At 40.0% G+C, this 26,965-nt stretch overlaps 2 protein-coding genes and 1 pseudogene across 4 annotated transcripts in view; 2 read left to right on the plus strand and 1 right to left on the minus strand.

Annotated features, from left to right (window-relative positions):
- KLHL3 (kelch like family member 3) overlaps positions 1-26,965 on the minus strand; it is a 257,212-nt gene that overhangs the window by 202,307 nt on the left and 27,940 nt on the right. The window lies entirely within an intron of this gene.
- LOC110259497 lies at positions 23,386-24,360 on the plus strand (annotated as a pseudogene).
- Positions 25,236-26,965, plus strand: part of LOC106509573 (palladin-like) — a 33,864-nt gene continuing 32,134 nt past the window's right edge. For both annotated transcript variants that reach the window (XM_021084800.1, XM_021084801.1), the window contains exon 1: positions 25,236-25,878. The gene's annotated coding sequence lies outside the window, so the exon portion shown is untranslated. The remainder of the gene's footprint in view (positions 25,879-26,965) is intronic.

Consider the following 26,965-nt stretch of genomic DNA (forward strand, 5'->3'; position numbering starts at 1 on the left):
AGTAGCCATAAGGACATGGGTTCGATCCCTGGCCTCACCCACTGGGTTTAGGATCTGGTGTTAGGGTGAACTGCGGTGTAGGTTGCAGCAGATATGGCTCAGATCTGGTATTGCTGTGGCTGTGGCGTAGGCTGACAGCTACAGCTCCAATTTGACCCCTAGCTTAGGAAATTCCACATGCTGCGGGTACAGCCCTAAAAAGACAAAAAAAAAAAAAAAAAAAAAAAAAAGAATTATCCTCAAATAACACAGTAAGAATAAACATAAAACAAATGACAAAATAAGAATGTTGTACCTAAATCATAAATAAGCAGGCTCATTTAGGTGAATACTATTTATACTACTGTGGTTATTAATTACATATAAATAAAACTAAATATTTTCCCTTTAAAAACCTTTACATACACTGTATCATTTTATCCTCACAACAACCATGCATGATAGTAGCATTAAAAAAAAACAACAGGAGTTCCCTGGTGGTTCAGTGGGTTAAGTATCCAGCATTGTCAGTGCAGTGGCTCAGGATACTCCTGTGGCGAAGGTTTGGTCCCTGGCCCAGAAACTTCCACATGCCACAGGCACAGCCAAAAAACAACAACAGCTAATACTTTCCAACTGCTGATTATGTGTCATATATAGTTCTAGGTAATAATGTTAGTCATTATAAAACCTATGAAGTAGAGCTTTTCGTTTTACAATTATCCTCATTTTACAGACAATATAATTGAGGTACACAGAAGTTAAATAATTAGCCCAAGGTTACATAGCTAATAAGGTATATACTGTTGTATCTTCTTTATAGATAAGAAAACTGAGACTTGTGAAAATTGCCTATAAAGATAAGTAACTGGAATAGGTTTTGAACCAATATCTGTTAGACTCTTAATCTAATATTCTTTTATTCTACCACTCTTCCACCTTTATGTGGACTTTCCGTGTACAGAGAATGCCCTTTATAGGTTGCATAGGTTTAAGGCTGGGTTCCCTCATTCTTGCCTTCTTCTGCCATGAGCCATGGGATACTGAGAATGGTCTCATATTAATATATGTCTCTAAGAATATTGGGAAGGTAAGCCCAACAGGAAAGACCATATACTGAAATGTGTCCTTTAAAATGATAATCTCTCCCAAGGCATTATGCGTTACAGTTCTTCAAACATGTATACCTGAGAATTTCTAAGATCCGTCTTTCAGACACTTAGGGATTCCTGAACAAGTGACTTTGGCAATTCTTCTTCAAAAGATTTTTCAAAAGGTGCTAGAAAGGGATCTCCCATTTCCCTCTACGTCAGGAAGTCCTCAAAATTCTCACCACTTGGAGAAACAAGCTGCTTTAAGCCTCCCAAAACACCTGGAAAACACTCACATTTGCAAAGAAACTTAACCCAAGAAGATACCTAGATTGAAGTCATAACTCTTGAATGAACTGATTGTTTCATCTTGGACAATTTATTTTGCTCTCCATGCCTCAATTTCCTCTTCTGCAAGATGAGAAAGGGATCAGATGGATTTCCAGGTCCAATAGAGCTCTGATTCAAGGACGAAAATTAAACTGAAATTGGAGTCTATAGCAAGCCATCCCGGGGGGTGGGGGGTGGGGGGTGCAACAGCTGTCTGAAATCAAAAGCCCAGAACAGATTTGGAACCATTAACCGAAGTCTGCCATGGGCTGTTTTAACTTCAACAGTGGGGAAAGTGCCCTTGGATTCTGATTTAAGAATGTGAGTCCTCTGAGAAATTATTTAATATGGACTTGAAGGATTTGGTGGAGTGAGGAAAGCAGGCAGTAAAAGGAATAAATCTTCCTCTTCACCTTTGCAGGAAAGAGCAAAGCAGCAGCAAAGATAGGCTCCTGCTGCCACCTTGTGGCACAATGAAAAGCTTAGAAAGAAGGCTTTGCTTTGTCTGGGCACCCCCAGTCAAAAATCTCAAGAAACCACATCTTCCTCCTCCCTTAAAATTACAGAGAGGTTTATAACTCACAAAGGACTTCCAACCCTGTGATCTCATTTCGTTTTCCTAGCAACTATGTGGAGTGGCAGGAAGAAGATAAAACTCCATTCATCAGACAATGTGATTTATCTACAGGTACAGTAATAAATACGCAGAAGGACTTGAATACACATCTCCTGACTCTAAACGAGGCATTTCATTCACTACTATGTAAGGGTGGGGATGAAACAGGTTAGGTATGCTGCAGATCTAGGAATTTCAGAGAAAGAGACTTTGGAAGAGAAAGCTCTTTTGCTTCTGCAGACACCACTAGCCACAGCCTACAATCAGGCTGCATGTCTATAGAAATGGACATCCAGGAGTTCCCGTCATGGCTCAGTGGTTAATGAATCTGACTAGGAACCATGAGGTTGCGGGTTCAATCCCTGGCCTTGATTAGTGGGTTAAGGATCCGGCGTTGCCGTGAGCTGTGGTGTAGGTCATAGACATGGCTCGGATCCCATGTGGCTGTGGCTGTGGCTGTGGCTGTGGCTTAGGCCGGCGGCTACAGTTCTGATTAGACCCCTAGCTTGGGAACCTCCACATGCCATGGGAGCGGCCCTAGAAAAGGCAAAAAGACAAAAAAAGAAAAAGAAAAAGACATCCAAATAAGCCTGGATTCCTGCCTTCCTTCCTGATTTGCACATTCTTGGTCAACACCTCTAGCCTCTCGAGCTGCTCTCCCTCCCTCCGCTCCTCAACCCCAGTCTACCCATTAGGGCTCAAGCCTCACTCATAGCTAAATGCTGAACACCAAGTGGACCCCAGGCAAGGAAGCCATAACATCGAGAAATCAGCAAGAACTACTGCGAGCACTGCTCTGTCCCTGGGTTAGAAATCAAATACTTGCGGCTCAGTCACAATTGTCTAAGTTTTGGTGGGAAGCCCAGTTGGCTTCTCTCATGATGTTGTTATTCTCACTGGAACCCGAGGGGCAATGCTGGGTTTATATGATGTACCAACAGGAATACAGAAATGGCCTAAAAGTAATCTGAGTTTCCAATTACTCCAAGGCAACTATAACTTCTTTGACATAAAATTATAAAGCCCAGTGCCTAAATCCACCACCAAAGGCATTCCTTCAGGTTCATTTATTCATTCATTCATTCTCTAAGTGAACAGAGTACATTCACCAAATGAGTAAGGCTGTAATAATCCCTTTGATTAAGACTTCGATCATGCACCATGGCCAAGTGGGATTCATCCCAAGTTCACAAGGATGGAGTTCCCGACATGGCTCAGCAATAACAAATCCAACTAGTATCCATGAGGATGTGGGTTCAATCCCTGACCTCGCTCAGTGGGTTAGGGATCCAGTGCTGCCGTGAGCTGTGGTATAGGTCGCAGACTTGGCTCAGATGCCGCACTGCTGTGGCTGTGGTGTAGGCCGGCAGCTACAGCTCTGATTTGACCCCTAGTCTGGGAACTTCCATATGCCATGGGTATGGCCCTAAAAAGCCAAAAAAAAATTTTTTTTAATATTTTTTTTTATTTTCCCACTGTACAGCAAGGGGGTCAGGTTATCCTTACATGTATACATTACAATTACAGTTTTTTCCCCACCCTTTCTTCTGTTGCAACATGAGTATTTAGACATACTTCTCAATGCTATTCAGCAGGATCTCCTTGTAAATCTATTCTAAGTTGTGTCGATCAAGGAAATTACAGAGGATTCAAAGAAATGAAAACATATCCCATGCTCCTGGGTTGGAAGAATTAATATTGTTACAATGGCCATACAACCCAAAGCAATCTACAAATTCAATGCGATCCCTATCAAACTACCCATGATATTTTTCACAGAACTAGAACGAACAATCCAAAAATTTATGTGGAACCATAAAAGACCCACAATTGCCAAAACAATCCTAAAGAAAAAAAAAAAGCAGAAGCCATAATTCTCCCAGACTTCAGACAATATCACAAAACCACAGTAATCAAGACAGTGTGATACTGGTACAAAAACAGACATATGGATCAATGGAACAGAATAGAGAGCCCAGAATAAATCCACACACCTACAGTCAATTAATCTTCAACAAAGGAGGCAAGAATACAAACCGGGGAAAAGACAGTCTCTTCAGCAAGTGGTGCTACAGAAACAGACAGCTGCATGTAAATCAATGAAACTAGAAAACACCCTCTCCGACCATGCACAAAAATAAACTCAAAATGGCTTAAAGACTTAAACATAAGACATGACAACCATGAAACTATAAGAGAACATAGGCAAAACATTCTCTGACATAAACCATACATACATTTTATTAGGTCAGTCTCCCAAGGCAACACAAATAAAAACAAAAGAAAAACAAATGGGCCTAACAAACTTACAAGCTTTTACACAGCAAAAGAAACCATTTAAAAAAAAAAAAAGACAACCTACAGAATGGGAGAAAATAGTTGCAAAGAATGCAACCAACAAGGACTAATCTCCAAAATATACAACTCATACAATTCAACAACAACAAAAACAAACAATCTAATCAAAAAATGGGCAGAAGACCTAAATAGACATTTCTCCAAAGAAGACATACAGACTGCAAGCAGGCACATAAAAGATGCTCAACATTACTAATTATTAGAGAAATGCACATCAAAACTGCTATGAGGTACCACGTCACACCAGTCAGAACGGCCATCATTAATAAGTCCACAAATAACAAATGCTGGAGAGGGTGTGGAAAAAAAGGAACCCTCCAGCACTGTTGGTGGGAATGTAAACTGGTACAATCGCTATGGAAAAAAGTATGGAGGTTCCTTAGAAAACTAAATATAGAACTACCATATGATCCAGCAATCCTACTCCTGGGCATATATTTGGACAAAACTACAATTCAAAAAGATACATGCACTCCTATGTTCATGACAGCACTGTTCACAGTAGCCAAGATATGGAAACAACCTAAATGTTCATCTACAGATGAAATGATTAAGAAGATGTGGTTCATATACACAATGGAATACTACTCAGCCATAAAAAAGAACGAAAAATGCCATTTGCAGCCATATAGGTGCAACTAGGGACTCACATATAAATGGAAGTAGGTCAGAAAGAGAAAGACAAATATCATATAATATCACTTATATGTAGAATCTAATAACGTGGCACAGATGAACCTATATATTGAACAGGAACAGACTCACAGATATGGGGAACAGACTTGTTGTTGCCAAGGGGCGGGAGGGAGGGGGTATGATGGACTGGGGGTTTGGGATTAGTAGATGCAAAATATTACAGCTAGAATGGATAAGCGATGAGGTCCTACTGTACAGCACAGGGAACTATATGCAGTCTCTTACAATAGACCATGATAAAAGATAACACAAGAAAAAGAATGTATGTATGCCTGGGTCACTTTGCTGTACAGCCAAAATTTTCACAACATTCTAAGTCAACTATATTTTAATTGAAAAGAAATTTTAAAAAAAGACTTTGTTATCTAGTAGTGAACAGAGGGAAATAAGGAAAGAACATAATGATAAATGCATGTGAGATAAAAATATTAAGTACTTAGGGGTTAAGAGGGAAAAATAAGATTCCTTCTGGCTTAGGGATTAAGGGATTGGAGAAAAAAATGGATAAAGAATGACTTCAGATACAGGACACATAAAATCCTTTGCAGTGTGGCCTTTTCAAACCTTCCCTGACTTTCCAACTACTACTCTGTTCTTACCCTACTGTGCTCTGAACATAAATTTTCTTCAGTAATTTAAGGATTAAGAGTTCAGGCTTTGGAATCCAATAGATCTTGGTTCTCATCCCAGCTCTGGCACATCAGCCAACCTTGAGCAAGGCTGGAACTTTCCCAAGCCTCAATTTCCTGATGCATAAAGTAGAAATTAAGTAACACTCATTTTAAAAGGTTTTTATAAGAGTCAACTGGTATAATGTATGCAAAGCACCTAGCTTTGTGCCTAAAGCATAGTAAAAACAAGATTAAATAGCAATCAATGTTGTTATCTTGTTTCCTTTCATGTCTAGTAATTTTTCACTGCATGCCAGACATTATGTCATTTCCCTTCCTTTACAGATCACACTCCTGTATGCTTGTTGTTCAGTGTCTGAATAGTCTCCTTTACCTGGCTGGTGAGAGGGTAAATTCTCTTTTTGATACTCAACAATGTTGGAAATGGAAGGCCTTGAAACTCCCAATAAATTAATGCATCCTGATATTAAGCATCAATTATTCCTAACATCACAAAAAAAAAAGATATAACTAGACATTGTCTGCCTCCTAATGATACAATGTCATTTATAAAGCAGTTTTGCAAAAAAGTATATATCAAACCTGAATGTAATCAAGCCTCTAGATCCAACTACCAATTTACAGGAAATACAGAAGACAGAAGAACATCTTAAACTACAGGGATACACTCAACAAAATAAAATTGAAAGAAACTCTACAAGACAAACAACTAGTCTTTTCAACAATTTAAATTACATGAAAATTTAAAAGGGGAAGGGAAAGCTATAGATTAAAAGAGACTTATCAAAAGATATATCGATCTATTGTAATGTATAGATCCTGATTCAAGTAAACTGTAAGAAAAAATTCTAACACTTTTGAGACAATTGGAAATGTGAACTCAGACTAGAGAGTTGATGGTATTAAGGAATTATTATTAATTTGGTTCATCTAAGCTATTTAAATTTAGATAATAGTATTATAATTATGTTCTTTAAATGACTCATCTCTTTTTTTTTCCTTTTTGTCTTTTTTTTTGTCTTTTTGCCATTTCTTGGGCTGCTCCCGCAGCATATGGAGGTTCCCAGGCTAGGGGTCGAATCGGAGCTGTAGCCAGCCGCCAGCCTACACCAGAGACACAGCAACACGGGATCCGAGCCACGTCTGCAACCTACACCACAGCTCACGGCAACGCCGGATCCTTAACCCACTGAGCAAGGCCAGGGATTAAACCCGCAACCTCATGGTTCCTAGTCAGATTCATTAACCACCGAGCCACAAGGGGAACTCCTAAATGACTCTCATCTCTTTAGAGAAATATTCTGGTATATTTACAGGTAAAATAATATTCTGTTTAGTATTTGCTTCAAATAAATATGGTAGAGGGCAGGTGAGTAGAAGTATAGATGAAATAATACTGGTCACAATTAGGTAACTGAAGAAGCTGGATAATATATAAGTCCAAATCTTCTATTACAAAAAAAATCTCAACTTTTTTTTTTTCTGGTCTTTTTAGGGCTGTACCCGTGGCATATGGAGGTTCCCAGGCTAGGGGTCAAATTGGAGGTATAGCTGCTGGCCTACACCACGGCCACAGCAACACAGGATCCGAGCTGCATCTGAGACCTACACCACAGCTCACAGCAACGCTGGATTCCTTAACTCACTGAGCAAGGCCAAGGATCAAACCTGCGGCCTCATGGATGCTAGTCAGATTCATTTCCCCTGAGCCACGATGGGAACTCCTCAAATTTTTTTAAGAGTCAAAATATTGATATGCAAGTTCTAAATCTGGCTCTGACATCATTCTGTTCTATACTTATATAGACCAATCACTTCTCTCTGGGCTTTTTTTTTTTTTTTTTTTCCTCTGGGCTTTTAACTTTCTCTACAAAATATGAAATACAAAACTCATTCCAGTACACTTTCCATTATAGCCACTCATGAGCTATGTGACATGGAAAGTTATTTAATCTTTTTAAGCCTCAGTCTCCTTATCTGTAAAAGGTGATGAAAACAGTAGCCAGTTTTTAGGTCTACTGTGTAAGTTAAAGTGGGTACTGTATGTTAAAAGCCCTCATCATAACACTTGGCACAAAGTAAGCACTCAATAAACATTACCTAACATTACTCTTACCACCTCTTGCTGCTTCTAAAAAATACCAATAGATGAATTCTATACATTTTTAATGAAAAAATTGTATAGTTTATTATTTCCTTTTCCTTTCCTTCTCCATATCTTTATTTAGGACAAAGGCAGGAAAATCTGAAACCTCCGCTCTAAAATTCTTTGCATCAGTGTACCCAACAGCACAAGCCAGGAGAGAAAGAGGTTGGCTCTCCTCAGCAAGAGTCATTGCTCTGGGTCTGGAAAAACAGAGGCGCCACTTTCATCATTTTCAGAATATAGTATGCAGCTGTTCTTCTGGTATGCCACACATCCTGAGGTTGCTCCCAAGGGCTAAAAACAGAGCTCAGGCGATTAGCCCAAAGCAGCCAAGATCATTCTTTTTCAAGGTGGCCCCATTTCAAATATAATGAGCACTTTGTACGTATCCCTTTTCTAAACAAGAGTTGGTTTTCTTCAGCAGACTGTGAGCTCCCTGAGGGGAGGACTATGTCTAGTTTATCTGTGTATTCCTAGCGAAGCACCTCGGATAGAACAGGTACTCAATAAATATTTGCTGAATGAAAGGATTAAATGTTTATTCTTTTATTTGGTGTGGGGCAGGAATGGAAAAGGAACATTGATAGGCACACAAAGAATCCACTGTTGGAAGAATCTTTCTAACAATTGTTGTCAGGGTGTACAAACTCATTCACAACTTTCAATTCATTTCCCTGTTTCCCGCTACTTCCCACTATACACCTTTTCAAAATTTCCTCCACTCCCATAAACTACCAAATACACCCTGAATATACCTCCTCCTGAACCTGAGTTTATACTATTCCCTCCACCTCTTATCTCTCTCTCACTTTAATATATACATCCCTCAAGACGGCTTCAGAACCTCCCTTTCCAAGAAGCTTTTCTCAACCATGGTAGCTTAAAGGGGTATCTTTCTGACTTCCTATAAAACCGTCAATTTAGCTTTAAGCACTCATTATTTTGTATGCTGTGGTTAGCTGCAGAGGTTTCATAACGTCAAGATTGAGGGGAAAGGGTTATCTTAGGATTTCTTAGGCATCCAGCATAGGGCTTTGTGAATACCATGCATCTGATGAGCGTTCAGTGCACTCACGAGCTAAACTTTGCAGAATAAGTAATACAACCCAATTTAAAGTATAAAACAAGTGAGCCTTAAAAATGGTGTTTTAACTCCAAATGTCCATTGAAAGAAGAGTGGATAAGGAAGATGCGGTACACATACACAATGGAGTATTACTCAGCCTTTAAAAGGAAAGAGCGGCATTTGCAGCAACATGGATGGACCTAGAAATTATCATGCTAAGTGAAGTCAATCAGACAGTGAGACACCAACATCAAATGCTATCACTTATACATGGAATATAAAAAAAGGACACAAAGAATTTCATTGCAGAACAGATACTGACTCACAGACTTTGAAAAACTTACAGTTTCCAAATGAAACAGGTTGGCAGGTGGGCTCGGGGTTTGGGATGGAAATGCTATAAAATCAGGTTGTGATGATCACTGTACAACTATAAATGTAATAAAATTCATTGAGTAATTTAAAAAATGGTGTTTTGTCTATAAGATCTTTTTCCTTAAAAAGTGTTTGGAAGTTTTAGTATTGTTACTATCTGTTCTAATAGGCAATATCCTCTTCTAGAAATCAAAGAAAAAAGTTTCATGTGTCACATATTTTTTAGTCAAGTGAATTTTTAAAAATTCACATTAAAAATAGTAATATCACATTTTCTTCAAATTTCAGAACAAGACATCTGAAGTAAAAAACAAAAAAGCCAAGGTTGAGAATCATTAGCAACTACATACGCTTGACTAGGCCCTTGGTTTTCCCAGCTCTCATCTCCAAACTACTTCTGAGCAAAGTTACAGGGCACAAAGGAAAGAAAAACATTGAAAAAACATACTAAATAACCTTAGGCTATTATGCTTTTCAAATGTAAGGCTCAGGATAAAAACAAATCTCATTTTTTAAAGTTAAGGGTAAGCCAAGGCTTCCTTGTTACCTGGACAGTTGCTTTGTTTTCTCGTTTAGATGACACACTCTACCACTGACATTGTATATTTACCACCTGTTGCCCTTTCCTCTTTTTTTTTTTTTTTTTTTTTTTTTGTCTTTTTGCCATTTCTTGGGCTGCTCCTGTGGCACATGGAGGTTCCCAGGCTAGGGGTTGAATCGGAGCTGTAGCCGCCGGCCTACGCCAGAGCCACAGCAACTCGGGATCCGAGCTGTGTCTGCGACCTACACCACAGCTCACGGCAACACGGGATCTTTAACCCACTGAGCAAGGCCGGGGATGGAACCCGCAACCTCATGGTTCCTAGTCGGGTTCATTAACCACTGCACCACAATGGGAATTCCTGCCCTTTCCTCTTTTTTTCACTTTGCTAGATTAAAGATTAAGATGTATAAACCCATTACATTCCCCATCAGTCCTGTCCTCAGCAAACAGGTTCACTGTGGCCTTACTGGTACCATTTCTTAAAGCTCTATTTTACTGAAGGAGTATACCCACATGATCTAGTCCAACTTTTTCGTCTTATATGAGGAATCCAAAGTCTAGAAAGAGCATATGATTTGTTCAACCTAGCGTCAAAATTCATAATACAATCTCATTTTCTTAACTCCTAGTTCTCGACGTGACATGCAACAAATGTATGGACACACAGATGGCCATTAATAAGTATTTTCTTGAACCAAAATGAATTATTGCTTCCTCTTTGCTTGACAAAACTACCTGGTCACCCTGTAGAATGTTAAAGGAAGAGGTGAAAATGCTGTTCTTAATACTATGGCTTGGAGTTCTTGTCGTGGCACAGCAGAAATGAATCCAGCTAGGAACCATGAGGTTGCGGGTTCCATCCCTGGCCTCGATCAGTGCGTTAAAGCATCCAGCATTGCCGTGAGCTGTGGTGTAGGTCGCAGACAGTGCTCAGATCTGGCACTGCTGTCGCTCTGGCGTGGGCCAACAGCAACAGCTCTGATTAGATCCCTAGCCTGGGAACCTCCATATGCTGCAGGTGCGGGCCCTCAAAAGGCAAAAAGACAAACAACAACAACAACAAAAAATACTATGGCTTAAAAGGCAATTTGGTATCGACTCTGAAGTGGGCTGCCTGTATTCTAATTAAGACTCCACCACTGCCCATCCCTATGATCTTAGGAAAACTCCTTTACATGTCTTAGCCTCAGCTTACCCATTGGCAAAATAACATAATCACAGAAACTCCCTCAAAGTGTTATTCATTCAATGACATTTGTTGAACACCTGCTCTGTGGCAGGTACTCTGTTAGATGCTAGAGATACAATGGAAAGAAAAACAAGAATCTGTCCTTTGGAGCTAATATTCTACTAGGATTAAAGGATAAAATCTATATAAAACACCTAATAGAGAGTCTGATACCTAATAAATGTTCAAATGTTAGTATTTGTTATCATTATTAAAAATGTACTACATATTCACATTTAAAAAGCAAACCAAGAAATAAATCTTACAAAGAAATGGCTCCAAGCAAGACTTTAATGCATAAAATGTCTGGCACAGTAGTGTTTCACAAGGACAGATATTTTTTTTTTAATTTTCCCACTGTACAGCAAGGGGGTCAGGTTATCCTTACATGTATACATTGCAGTTACAGTTTTTTCCCCCACCCTTTCTTCTGTTGCGACATAAGTATCTAGACATACTTCTCAATGCTATTCAGCAGGATCTCCTTGTAAATCTATTCTAGGTTGTGTCTGATAAACCCAAGCTCCCGATCCCTCCCACTCCCTCCCCCTCCCATCAGGCAACCACAAGTCTCTTCTCCAAGTCCATGATTTTCTTTTCTGAGGAGATGTTCATTTGTGCTGGATATTAGATTCCAGTTATAAGTGATATCATATGGTATTTGTCTTTGTCTTTCTGGCTCATTTCACTCAGGATGAGATTCTCTAGTTCCATCCATGTTGCTGCAAATGGCATTATGTCATCCTTTTTTATGGCTGAGTAGTATTCCATTGTGTATATATACCACCTCTTCCGAATCCAATCATCTGTCGATGGACATTTGGATTGTTTCCATGTCCTGGCTATTGTGAATAGTGCTGCAATGAACATGCGGGTGCACGTGTCTCTTTTAAGTAGAGCTTTGTCCGGATAGATGCCCAAGAGTGGGATTGCAGGGTCATATGGAAGTTCTATGTGTAGATTTCTAAGGTATCTCCAAACTGTTCTCCATAGTGGCTGTACCAGTTTACATTCCCACCAGTAGTGCAGGAGGGTTCCCTTTTCTCCACAGCCCCTCCAGCACTTGTTATTTGTGGATTTATTAATGATGGCCATTCTGACTGGTGTAAGGTGGTACACAAGGACAGATATTACCACCATGGTGACATTTTCCTGAGTTCTGTAAGAGCACTTGCTTGATACCACGGAAGGTTCAGGCATGGCCTGTGAAAACACCTTGTAAGGAGCATCACACAGAAAGTGGAGAAAACCCTCTCTAGTTTTGTCCAAAAAAGATAACTTTCTCTTTAGAATCATTTAATAAAATTAATATACAAAATCTTCAATTAAGAAACATAGGAGTTCCCACTGTGGCTCAGTGGGCTACAAACTAGTATCCAGGAAGAGAGGGATTCGATCCCTAGCCTCACTCAGTAGGTTAAAGATCCCACATTGCAGTGAACTGTGGTATAGGTCTCAGCTGCAGCTCTAATTCAATCCCTAGCCTGGGAACTTCCATACGCAACAGGGGTGGCCATAAAGAGCAAAAAAAAAAAGGAAACATAAACTAAGGGATAATTACTTATATTACAATGGGAGTTATCAATAATTTCTTTTCAATAGCCAGCTTCCCTAGCATAATCCAACTATGATATTACTGTTCAAAACTCCACATGATTAACAAGAATAGGAAAAGATACTCAAACATCTTTAGTCATGAGAGAAATGCCAATCAAAATCACAAGGTACCACTTCACACCCAGTAGGGTGGCAATAATTTTTTCAATGAAAAACAACAAGGGTCGTTGAGGATGAAAAGAAATTGGAACACTTGTACGTTGTTGGTAGAAATATAGTACAGTCTCTGCAGAAAACAATTTGGTGGATCTTCAAAAAGTTAAATATAGAATCACCATATGATGTTGCAATTCTACTCTGACACAAATCCAGAAGAAGTGAAAACAAGTAGATGTTCACGCATGTTCACAGCAACACCATTTACAAAAGGCAGAAAGAGCACAAATGTCCATCAACAAACATGGACAGGAGTTCAGGAGTTTCCATTGTGGCCCAGCAGTAACAAACCTGGCTGATATCCATGAGGACACAGGTTCCATCGCTGGCCTTGCTCAGTGGGTTAAGGATACCGTGTTGCCATGAGCTATGGTGTACGACGTCACAGGCACAGCTTGGACCCTGTGTTGCTGTGGTGTGGTATAGGCAGGCAGCTACAGCTCCAATTCAACCCCTAGCCTGGGAACTTCCATATGCCACAGGTGCAGCCCTTAAAAGACAAAAAAAAAAAAAAGAGAGAGAGAGAAGTTATGGTATATAATCCAATGAAATAATAGCCATAAAAAAAGAATGAATTACAGGGAGGCCCATGATGGCACAGCAGAAATGAATCCGACTAGGAACCATGAGGTTGTGGGTTTGATTTCTGGCCTTGCTCAGTGGGTCAAGGATCTGGCATTACCGTGAGCTTTGGTGTAGGTTGCAGATGCGGCTTGGATCCTGCATTGCTGTGGCTGTGGTGTAGGCCGGCAGCTATAGCTCCGATCTGACCCCTAGCCTGGGAATCTCCATATGCCAAGCGTGCAGCCCTAAAAAGGAAAAAAAAAAAAAGAATAATTACAAATATATTCTATAACATGGATAGATTTCCAAATAATCATGCTAAGTGAAAGAATCCAGATACAAAAGGTCACATATTACATGATTACAGTTATATAAAGAGAACAGAATAGATAAATCCATAGACACAGAATGCAGATTTGTGGCTACTAGGGGGTTATGAGGAAGCAAGAGCAGGGAGAAACTGTTTAATAGATAAGGTGTCCCATTTGGAGTGACAGAAATGTTTTGGCACTAGACAGAGGTGTGGTTGTAGAAGACTGAGAATGTACTAAAATCTTACTGAATTGTTTGCTTTAAAATGGTTAGTTTTACAACAAATATTATAAAAAATGAAAAAGTTAGTTTTATGATACATGAAATTCATCTCAGTGAGGATTTTGGTGTTTTTTATTTTTTGTCTTTTTTTTTTTAAGGGCCACACCTGCAGCTTATGGAGGTTCTGAGGCTAGGGGTCAAATCAGAATTGTAGCTGCCACCTTACACCACAGCCACAGCAAGGCCAGATCCAAGCCGCATCTGTGACCAACACCACAGCTCACGGCAATGCTGGATCCTTAACCCACTGAGCAAAGCCAGGAATCGAACCTGCATCCTCATGGATACTACTCACATTCGTTAACTGCTGAGCCACGATGGGAACTCCTCAGCAAGTTTTTTTAAAAGATATTATCCACTTGGCCTATAAACATAAATACGTAACCAAAAAAAAATTACAAGTGATTGCTTAACCATCTCAGAAACTAATGTAAATGAGGCTTACATCTGTTCACAGTGAAGAAGGGACAGGGAACTCTTACTAAAATTCTAGTTCCTTCCTGTTAAAGGATAATTCTGTAAGATAAAACTATGACTGTCATATAAATAAATATAAAATGAACACATGTCAGAGGTTTTAACTTATTAACTGAAGACAGAATCAGAAGATGTTAAAAACTGGTTAAAGAGGTAGCAAGAAATGCTGAAATTCATTTAACAGATGCAAAATTAGCTTCTTGGAGGGGGTGAGCAACCGTATCTCCACAAAACAAAACTGGTTTGCTTTTTTATAAACAAGAATAATTTGCATTACCATCAATTTTCTACAACTTTATAGAGTTTAAAATAGTTCAAAGACATTAAAAAGTACAGATCACTACAGAATCAGATAACTTGGAAGAACATAACAAACAGTCAATGCCTAGCATTCTAAAGGATATCCAGTAATTTTTTTTCAAATTTCACAATTTTTCCTGACATCCTTCTGGCATTCAAGGTTACTCACTACTTTGGTAAATGGCTTCTCTTCTTTGAACTTGAGGTCCTTGTCTACTTAAAAAAAGTTTTCATTGGCTTGGATGACCTGAAGCTTGCCTTGATCTTTGACGGCCTCCTAAGAACGAGCTTCCAGGGGCCAGATGCTGAGTCACAGATTCCTACAGCTAAAAGAGCCCTTTAAGCCATCAGCACTCGTGATTACATCACATAAATTACTTCTCTTATGATGGGACATGCCATCCCTTGATGAAGGAGACCATATTTCTAATGAGTCATTCCAAAACAATTTGCCTTTCTGCACTACTACTGGAAATAGGATTATACTGAATTCCCCCAGCTTCTGCTACCACCAATAAGCATCATTTAATTTTTAAACAACTGACTGAAACTACAGAGGGAAGTAGTCCAGAGCTATGAAACAAAACAAAATAAAGAAGGTGGCATACATGAGCTGCTCAAATAATACTGGCTAAGTTGAACGGCTTTTGAAGTGTTTATACCATGTATATGGAGTTGTGATCAACTGCACTTGGTTCACTGTCATGTAGTAATCTTGTATTACTCACTTAGGGATTACTTACTCAGGGACACTAAGGACCACTAAGGACTGCATCAGGATATACTTAGTTTACTGTAAATGTAGTGCGACTCCAATGTTTCTTCCTTTTGTTGGTTCTACCATAGCATCTTCCTGATGCTCAGAACTGGGCACAGAGTAGGTCCTCAAAGTTTATTGCTTAATCATATAATTTATGACAGAGAGTGGAAGTCTAAACTTGTCACAGAAATTTTCAGCTTATTTATTGAACCTAAATTTTCTTTCTTCTTTTTCTTTTTTTTTTCTTTTTGTTGTTGTTGTTGGTTTTGTTTTTGTTTTTTTGGTTTTTTTTGTTGTTGTTCTTAGGGCTGCACCTGCAGTATATGGAAGTTCCAAGGATAGGAGTAGAATTGGAGCTGCTGCAGCTGCTGGCCTACACCACAGCAACAACAATGCAGGATCCAAGCCGCATCTGTGACCTACACCACAGATCCTGGCAATGCCTGATCCTTAACCCAGTGAACAAGGCCAGGGACTAAACCCATGTCCTCACGGATGCTGGTGGGGTTTGTTACTGCTAAGCCACAATGGGAACTCCTGGACCTAAATTCTTTATATTGTATTTTAGGTGTATTGATCAATCCAGTGCAATCAAAAGCATATCTACCAACAGTATGCAAAACTGAAGTCTCATGTTTCAAAGAAAAAATGTGCTGTTCCACAGAATAGAAATAGACCCATACTCCTATGGTCAATTTAATACTTAACAAAGGAGGCAAGAATATAAAATAGGAAAAAGACAGTCTCTTCAGGAGATAGGATTAAGATGGCAGAACAGAAGGACTGGAGCTCAACTTCTCTCCTAAAAACAACAAAATTTACAACCAAATGCTTAGCAATCTTCAACCAAATGGACCGGAAACTTCCAAAAAGATATCCTACTCCAGAAGACAAAGAGGAGGCCACATCAAGAAGTAGGAGGGGCGATTACATGATATAAGCAACCCCATATCTCCTGGGTGGGAAGCCCCACAGACTGGAAACTAACTGGTTCACAAGACTCACCCACAGGAGTGAGAGTTCTGAGCCCCACATCAAACTCTCATGTGTGGGGATCTGGCACTGGGAGAAAGAGCCCCCAGAGCATCTGCATTGAAGGCCAGGGGGCCTTGTGTGCAGGAGCTCCACCAGACTTGGGGAAACAGAGACCCCATCCTTGAAAGGCACACACAGACTTTCACATGCACTGGGTACCAGGGCAAAGCAAAGTCTCAATAGGAATGTGGGTCAAACCTGACTGCAGTTCTTGGAGAACCTCCTGGGAAAACAGGGGTGAATGTGGCTTTTTGTGAAGCTAGGACATTGGAAGCACAGCTCTTGGGAATATTCAGCAGCATGCCTTTCTCTGGAGGTGGGTATTTTGGGAAAATCGGTCCCCACCCATCAGTCAGCACTGAGAAGCCCCAGGGCATTCAACAATCCAGGCAGGATCACAGCCCTGCCCATCAGTAAACAGGCTGCCTAAACACCCCCCAGGCACACAGCCACCTCTAATCTCACCCAGAGACAAAGGCCCATCCACTGGAGGGACAGGAATCAGCTCCACCTACGAGTGGGCAGGCATCAGTCCCTCCCATTAGGAAGCCTACAGTAAGCCCCCATACCAACTTCAGCCACAAGGTAGGCAGACGCCAGAAGTAAAGAGAGGCTACAACTCTATTATCTGTAAAAAGGTCACCACACCAAAACCCTATAAAAATGAAAAGACAGAGAACTATAACTCAGATGAGGGTGAAAGAAAAATCCCTAGAAAAAAACAGCTAAGTGATTAGGAGATTCTCAGCCTCCAGGAAAAAGACTTTAGACTGTTGATGCTAAAGATAATGCAAGACATTAGAAATAAACTGGAGGCAAAGATGGATAACTTACAGGAAACAATGACCAAAGAGATACAAGATATAAAACTTAAGAAGAGATGAAAAATAATAATAACTGAAATAAAAAATTCATTAGAAGCAGCCAACAGCAGAATACAGAAGGGAGAAGAACAAATAAGTGAGGTGGAGGACATATTAGTGGAAATTATGGATTTCTGCAGAACGTAAAAAATTTATGCAGAACGTAAAAAAGAAAAAAGATTGAAAACAAATGAAGAGAGTCTCAGAGAACTCTGGGACAACGTTAAACACACCAACATCCTTTTTATAGGGGTGCTAGAAGGAGAAGACAGAGAGAAGGGAACAGAAAAAATATTTGAAGAGATAATAGCCAAAAACTTTCCTAACATGGGAAAGGAACCACCCACTCAAATCCAGGAAGCACAACAAGCACCATATAAAATAAATCCAAGGAGGAATACCCCAAGACACCTCTAATCAAACTGACCAAAATTAAAGACAAAGAGAAAATCTTGAAAGCAGCTAGGGAAAAGAAACAAATAACATACAAGGCAACCCCAATAAGGTTATCAGCAGATTTTTCAGCAGATACTCTGCAGGCCAGAAGGGAGAGGCATGATATACTTAATGTGATGAAAGGAAAAAAGCTCCAACCAAGACTACTTTACCAGCAAGGCTCTCATTCAGATTTGAAGGAGAAATCAAAAGCTTTACAGATAAGCAAAAGCTAAGAGAATTCAGCAACAGTAACCCAGCTTTACAACAAATACTAAAGGAACTTCTCTAGACAGAAAAGAAAAGGCCACAAACAGAAACAAAAATACTGCAAATGACAAGGCTCGCCAGTAAAGGTATATATACAGTAAAGATACAAAATTATCCACACACAATTATGCCACCAAAATCATGAATCATGAGAAGAGGAGGGTACAAATGCAGGACAATGGAGATGCACTTGCAATTAAGAGACCAACAGGAGTTCCCGTTGTGGTGCAGTGGTTAACGAATCCGACTAGGAACCATGAGGTTGTGGGTTCGGTCCCTTCCCTTGCTCAGTGGGTTGATGATCCGGCATTGCCGTGAGCTATGGTGTAGGCTGCAGACGTGGCTCGGATCCCGTGTTGCTGTGGCTCTGGCGTAGGCCAGCGGCTACAGCTCCGATTAGATCCTTAGCCTGGGAACCTCCATATGCCGCGGAAGCGGCCCAAAGAAATAGCAAAAAGACAAAAAAAAAAAAAGAGAGAGAGAGAGACCAACAACTTAAAACAATCATACACACACACACACACACACACACACACACACACACACACACTCCTATATCAAAGATTCAGGGCAAGTGCAAACCAAAAATCTATAATTGACAAACAAATAAGAAAAATCAGGGAGTTCCCGTCGTGGCGCAGTGGTTAACGAATCCAACTAGGAACCATGAGGTTGCAGGTTCAATCCCAGTCCTTGCTCAGTGGGTTAATGATCCGGCATTGCCATAAGCTGTGGTGTAGGTCACAGATGCAGCTCGGATCCCGTATTGCTGTGGCTCTGGCGTAGGCTGGCGGCTACAGCTCCAATTAGACCCCTACCCTGGGAACCACCCATATGCCACGGGAGCGGCCCAAGAAATGGCAAAAAGACAAAAAAAAAGAAAAATCAACTCAAATACAATGCTAAAGATAGTCATCAAACCAGAAGAGGAAAGAACAAGAGAAGAAGGGAAGAAAAAAGTGCAACAACAAAAAAATCCAAAACAATTAACAAAATGGCAATAAGCAATAAGAACATACATATCAATAATTACCTTAAATGTTAATGGACTAAACGCCCCAACCAAAACACCCAGACTGGCTGAATGGATACAAAAACAACACCCACATATGTGCTATCTTCAAGAGACCCACTTACTTCTAGGGACACATACAAATTGAAAGTGAGAGGATAGAAGAAAATAGTCCATGCAAATGGGAATCAAAAGAAAGCTGGAGCAGCAATACTCATATCAGACAACATAGACTTTAAAATGAAGAATATTTTAAGGGACAAAGAAGGTCGTCACATAATGATCAAAGGATCAATCCAAGAAGAAGATATAACAATTTTAAATATCTACGCACCCAACACAGGTTCACCATAATACCTAAGGCAACTGCTAACAACCTTAAAAGGACAAATCAACAACAACACAATTATAGTGGGGGACTTTAACACCCCACTGACAGCAATGGACAGATCAACCACACAGAAAATCAGTAAGGAAACAAAGGCCCTGAATGATGCACTGAACCAGATGGACTTCACAGATATTTATAGGACATTCCATCCAAAAGCAACAGAATACACATTCTTCTCAAGTGCACGTGGAACATTCTCTAAGATTGATCACATCCTGGGCTACAAATCCAACCTCGGTAACTTTAAGAAAACTGAAATCACGTCAAGCATCTTTTCCAACCACAACGCTATACAACTGGAAATCAACAACAAGAAAAAAACTGCAAAAAACACAAACACGGGGAGACTAAACAACATGCTACTAAACAACCAATGGATCACTGAAGAAATCAAAGAGGAAATTTAAAAATACCTACGTGCTAATGAAAACAAAGACACAACACTCCCAAACCTATAGGATGCAGCAAAAGCCATTCCAAGGGGAAAGTTTACGGCAATACAAGACCACTTCAGGAAACAAGAAAAAGCGCAAATAAACAAGCTAACTTTATATCAAAAGCACTCGAGAGAGAAGAACAGACAAGACCTAAAGTTAGTAGAAGGAAAGAAATCATAAAGATCAGAGCAGAAATCAATGAAATAGAAACAAAGAAAACCATAGAAAAGATCGATGAAATGAAAAGATCAACAAAATGGATAAACCCTTAGCCACACTTATCAAGAAAAAAAGAGAGAGGACTCAAATCAATAAGATTAGAAATGAAAAAGGAGAAGTAACACCGCACATCACAGAAATACAAAGGATCATAAGAGACTACTATATGCAGCTATATGCCAATAAAAACGAAAACCTAGAAGAAAGGGACAAATTCTTAGAAAAGTACAATCTTCCAAGACTAAACCGAGATGAAATAGAAAAGATGAATGGACCCATCACAAGAACTGAAACTGAAACTGATTTAAAAACTTCCAACAAACAAAAGTCCAGGACCAGATGGCTTCACAGGCGAATTCTACCAAACCCTTAGAGAAGAGCTAACACCTATTCTTCTGAAACCATTCCAAAAAATCACAGAGGAAGGAATACTCCCAAACTCATTCTATGAGGCCACCATCACCCTGGTACCAAAACCAGACAAAGATACCATAAAAAGAGAAAACTACAGGCCAATTTCACTGATGAACATTGACGCAAAAATCCTCAACAAAATACCAGCAAACTGCATCCAATAATACATTAAAAGGATTGTACATCATGATCAAGTGGGAATTATCCCAGGGATGCAAGGGTTCTTCAATATACACAAACCAATTAGTGTGATACACCACATTAACAAACTGAAAAATAAAAACCATATGATCCTCTCAATAGATGCAGAAAAAGACTTTGACAAAATCCAACACCCATTTCTGATAAAAACCCTCAGAAATTGGGCATAGAGGGAACCTACCTCAACATAATAAAGGCCATATGACAAACCCACAGCAAACTTCATTCTCAATGGTGAAAAGCTGAAGGAATTCCCACTGAGATCAGGAACAAGGCAAGGATATCCACTCTTGCCACTACTCTTCAACATGGCAATCAGAGAAGTAAAAGAGATAAAAGGAATCCAAATTGGAAAGGAAGAAGGAAAACTATCACTCTTTGCAGATGACACGATACTACACCTAGAGAATCCTAAAGACTCTACCAGAAAACTATTACAGCTCATCCATGAATTTGGCAAGGTCATAAGATACAAAATTAATACACAGAAATTGACTGCATTTCTATATACTAACAATGAAAGATCAGAGAGAAAAATTAGGGAAACAATCCCATTTACCATCACATCAAAAAGAATATGGTACTTAGGAATAAACCTACCTAAAGAGACAGAAGACCTGTACTCTGAAAACGATAAGACACTGATGAAAGAAATCAAAGACGACACAAACAGATGCAAAGCTATACCATGCTATTGGGGTGGAAGAATCAGTATTATCAAAATGACTATACTATCCAAGGCAAACTACAGATTCAATGCAATCCCTATCAAATTACCAAGGACATTTGTCACAGAACTCAAACAAAATATTTTAAAGTTTCTTTGGAAGCACAAAAGACCCAGAATAGCCAAAGGCATCCTGAGAAAGAAACATGGAGCTGGAGGAATCAGGCTCCTGGACTTCAGATCATACTACAAAGCAACCATCATCAAAACCACATGGTACTGGCACAAAGACAGAAACAGAGATCAGTGGAACAGGATAGAAAGCCCAGAATTCAACTCATGCACCTACAGTCAACTAATCTCTGACAAAGGAGGCAAGAAGATACAATGGAGAAAAGACAGCCTGTTCAGTAAGTGGTGCTAGGAAAACCAGACAGCCACACGGAAAAGAATGAAATCAGAACACTCCCTAATACCATACACAAAAATAAACTCAAAATGGATTCAAGACCTAGATATAAGACCGGACACTATAAAACTCTTAGAGGAAAACATAGGCCAAACACTCTCTGACATAAATGACAGCAACGTCTTCTCAGATCCACCTCTTAGAGTAATGACAGTAAAAACAAAAATAAACAAATGTGACTTAATGAAGCTTAAAAGTTTCTGCACAACAGAGGAAACCCTAAACAAAATGAAAAGGCAACACACAGAATGGGAGAACATATTTGCAAATGAAGCGACTGTCAAGGGATTCATCTCCAACATTTATAAACACCTCCTACCACTCAATACCAAAAAAACAAACAAACCCATGAAAAAATGGGCAGAAGATCTGAACAGACGATTCTCCAAAGAAGACATACAGATGGCCCAAAAATACATGAAAAAAAAATGTCTAACATCACTAATTATTAGAGAAATGTAAATCAAAACCACTGTGATGTACCACCTTATACTGGTCAGAATGGCCATCATCAAAAAGTCTACAAACAATAAATGCTTGAGAGGGTGTGGAGAAAAAGAAACCCTAGTACACTGTTGGTGGGATTGTAAATTGGTGCAACCACTGTGGAAAACAGGATGGAGAGTCCTCAGAAAATGAAAAATAGAACTACCATTTGATCCAGCAATCCCACGCCTGGGCATCCATCCAGAGAAAACCATGACTCGAAAAGACACATGTACTCCTGTGTTCACTGCAGCCCTATGTACAATAGCCAAGACATGGAAACAACCTAAATGTCCATCGACATTTGTGGATCAAGAAGATGTGGTACATATACACAGTGGAATACTACTCAGCCATTAAAAGGAATGAAATACCAGCATTTTTAGCAACATGGATGGACCTAGAAATTATCATGCTAAGAGAAGTCAGCCATACAATGAGATACCAACATGAAATGCTTTCACTGACATGTGGAATCTGAAAAAAGGACAGACTGAACTTCTTTGCAGAAGATACTGACTCACAGACTTTGAAAAACTCATGGTCTCCAAAGGAGACAGTTTGGGGGGTGAGGGTATGTGCTTGGGTTGTGGGATGTAAATCTTATAAAATCGGATTGTGATGATCATTGTACAAGTACAAATGTAATAAATTCATTGAGTAATAAAAATTAAATAAACTTTTTTAAAAAGTCTACAAATAACAAATGCTGGAGAGGGTGTAAAGAAAAGGGAACCCAGCCTCACTGCTGGTGGGAATGTAAATTGGTGCAGTCACTATGGAGAACAGTAGAAAGGTTTCTCAGAAAACTAAAAACATAATTACTGTATGATCCAGCAATGCCCCTCCTGGGAATATACCCTGGTAATACTATAATTCAAAAAGATACGTACACCCCTATGTTCACAGGAGGACTATTCACAATAGCCAAGACATGGAAACAACCTAAATGACCATCGATAGAGGAATGGATTAAGAAGATGTGTACCGGGAGCAGTGGTGGCAGTGGTAGTGGCAGGATCACCATGGCACCAGCAGCAGTGACCCAGAAGGACTGCATGGTGACGCTGGCTGTGGGGACCTGGTGACAGCATAAGAGGTACTAGATTTTACAAGTCTGCACCATGCACAAGTACAAGCTAGTTGTTCTTGGCTTTGGAGGCAATGGAAAATCTCCTCTAACTGTACAACTAGCACAAGAAAGACATCTTACATTAGAAGATTCTTACAGAAAGCAAGTTGAAGTAGATGCAGTAAAGCGCATGCTTGAAATCTTGGATACTGCAGAAACAAAATTTAAAGCAATGGGGGATTTATACATTAAAAAAAGGACAAGACTTCGCACTAGTTTATTCCATCACAACACAGTCCACATTTAATGAGTTACAAGATCTAAGAGAACAGATTCTTCAATGCTGATGATGTTCCAATGATCCTGGTTGGTAATAAGTGTGACCTGGAAGATGAAAGAGTTGTAGGAAAGGAACAAGGAACAAAGACAAGAGTAAGATCAAAATCTTGCAAGACAATGAAAAGATTGTGCATTCTTAGAATCCTCTGCAAAATCAAAACTAAATGTTAATGAGATCTTTTATAACTTAGTGCAGCAAATTAACAGAAAAACTCCAGTGCCTGGGAAGGCCCACAAAAATTCATCATATCAGCTACTTTAATATACTAATTGCATTGTAGCAATTTGAGATTCTCATTCTAGGTGAAGTTAACTCAGAAAGAGAAAGACAAATACCATATGATATTACTTATATGTGGAAACTAAAACACAGCACGAATGAACCTATGTACCAAAGAGAAACAGACCCACGGACATGGTTGCCTAGGGGATTTGGGAGTGGGATGGACTAGGAGCTTGGGGTTAGTGGATGCAAACTATTACATTAAGAATGGATAAGCAGGAGTTCCCATTGTGGCTCAGTGGAAATGAATCTGACTAGCATCCATGAGGATGCAGGTTCGATCCCTGGCCTCACCTAGTGGGTTTAGGATCCAGCACTGCCGTGAGCTGTGGTGTAGGTCACAAACTCAGCTCAGATCCTGCGTTGCTGTGCCTATAGCATAGGCTGGCAGGTGTAGCTCCACTTTGAGCCCTAGCTGGGAACCTCCATATGCCACAGGTATGGCCCTAAAAAGACAAAAAAAAAAAAAAAAAGAATGGATAAGCAATGAGGTCCTACTATATAGCACAGGGAACTACATCCGATCTCCAAAGACAGACCATAATGGAAAAGAATATTTAAAAGAAATGTAAGAGTTCTCGTCATGGCTCAGCAGTTACCAAACCCGACCAGCATCCATGAGGACACAGGTTCAATCGCTGGTCTGGCTCAGTGGATTAAAGGATCCGGAGTTTCCGTGAGCTGTGGTGAAGGTCGCAGACATGGCTCAGATCCTGTGTTGCTGTGGCTCTGGCATAGGCCAGCAGCTACAGTTCTGATTGGACCTCTAAGCTTAGGAACTCACGTATGCCACGGGTGCGGCCCTAAAAAGACAGAAAGACCAAAAAATATATAGATATAGATATATGTATGACAAAGTCACTCTGCTGTACAGCAGAAATATGCAAATACTAAATCAACTGTAATTTTTTTTTTTGCCTTTTTGTCTTTTGAGGGCCACACCCATGGCACACGGAGGTTCCCAGGCTCGGGGTCTAATCAGAGCTGTTGCTACCAGCCACAGCAATGGCAGATCTGAGCCCCATCTGCGACCTACACCACAGCTCACAGCAATGCCAGATCCTTAACCCACTGAGTGAGGCCAGGGATCGAACCCACAACCTCATGGTCTCTAGTTGGATTCGCTTCCGCTGTGCCACAACAGGAACTCCCAGCTATAATTTAATTTTTTAAAAATTTAAAAATTATTTAAATGTGCTGTTCCACACACCTCTCCATAAAGATCTACAACCCTGCCAAGGTCCTCCATCAAAGCCAATGTGATATTAATATACATTTCTAAAATCAGTAAAATTTTAATCCTAACCTAAGCAACTGTGAGCTATCTCCTATCTTCTGGATTGAGAGGAAGGGCAGCTTGAATTTCCTTGAAATGCCAATATCAAAATTCTTTACATTCCAGCTAAAAATGCTTTGCTCACCATGAGACTCTGGCTTCTGCCCCAGTTCCCATTTAGATTTAATGTATAACTATTAATGGTTAACGCAGGGTCACATATTTTTCAGTCTTCTGTTTCGAGGATGCGCACTCCCCAAGTGTGGTTAATTGAAAGTTGGAGCTGCACCAAAGAGAGTGGAATAGAGAGACCCTTCCCCAGCCCTTCCAGTTGATACCCTAGCCTCTTTGCTCACAGCTGTCACTCCCATTTATGCCCCTCCTTGTCAGAGAGCAGGGAGCTACTTCAAACAACCCAGCCCCGACGGGCTCTTCCTGGGGAAAACAGGAGAAGAAAAGCAGGCAGACAACGTGGAAGCTGTGAGTATCTTTAAAACCAAGGCTGCTGGTTGGCTGGGTTTTCTCATATCATAGTGAGGCTACAGGTGAGGAAAATCAAGTATTTCTAATTCCTTGGGCTCAGGACAGAGAACACAATCCTGATGCTTTTAATTTACAGGAAGTCAGTACAGTGACTTTCCACCTCTCCTCACTTACACGATCATCAGTAAACACTTGGCTAATGTCTATTACTAAAGCACTAAGAAAAACGCAGGAGAGGATTCAAAGGTATACTGGAAGTTAGCATTTCCTGGCTCCAAACATCTGGAGCTGCTAAAGTCTCTGCATGTCCCAGCACTCCTTTCAGTCAGATGTTCCTTCTGAGTGCCAAGTTGGGGGCATGAGCTACTAGAGAAAGAACAGAGCTTTCATTTTCTTCACTGTTACCTGGACCTTGACTCTGCACTGGGCAAAATTTGAAGAAAGGCTGCAAAAGTGCTCCTGGTGACTTTAAGACTGGAAATGACAACAAGCAGGGAAAGATGAAAAGAGGTTGTACAGATGTAGCCAGAAGAAAAGGAAGAAGGTTGTGTGGAGGGAAAAAAGAGAGTAATGAAAGGAGAACAGTGACTAGCTGGTCTCTACGAGAGATAGCAGGGGCCTTTGGCTCACCTTTTAAAGCTCAGCTTGGAAGGTCTAGAGCCAATACCTACCAGTAAAGGATCCATGGAGCCAGCAAGATTAAAATGTCTATAATGTACAATATGCTAAATGCAGGGAAACAGGTAAACACACAATAAGTATTATTGAATATCTATTTCATCTCTCCTTCCAGCCCACAGATTCAGTCATAAACCTAAGGAAACCCAATGAATTTGTTTTTGTGTACTGGGTCTGTGGTTGATTTTTTTTCTCTCACTTCTCTGCCATATTTCCCAAGTTTTCTAAAATGAACATGCATTTTAAATTATTTGATAAAAACAGAAAAAACCTCCAGACTTGGAGAGAAAGCCCTGGGTCAGACTGGAGGACACTGGTGAGTGGACCAAAAAATTCCAGAGCTCCCAGGGCTCTTAACACCAATTGTTGCCAACATCTAAATCTGTTGGCTTTTCTAAGTCCAGAA

The sequence above is a fragment of the Sus scrofa genome, chromosome 2, assembly GCF_000003025.6.
Source record: "Sus scrofa isolate TJ Tabasco breed Duroc chromosome 2, Sscrofa11.1, whole genome shotgun sequence".
Classification (NCBI taxonomy): domain Eukaryota; kingdom Metazoa; phylum Chordata; class Mammalia; order Artiodactyla; family Suidae; genus Sus; species Sus scrofa.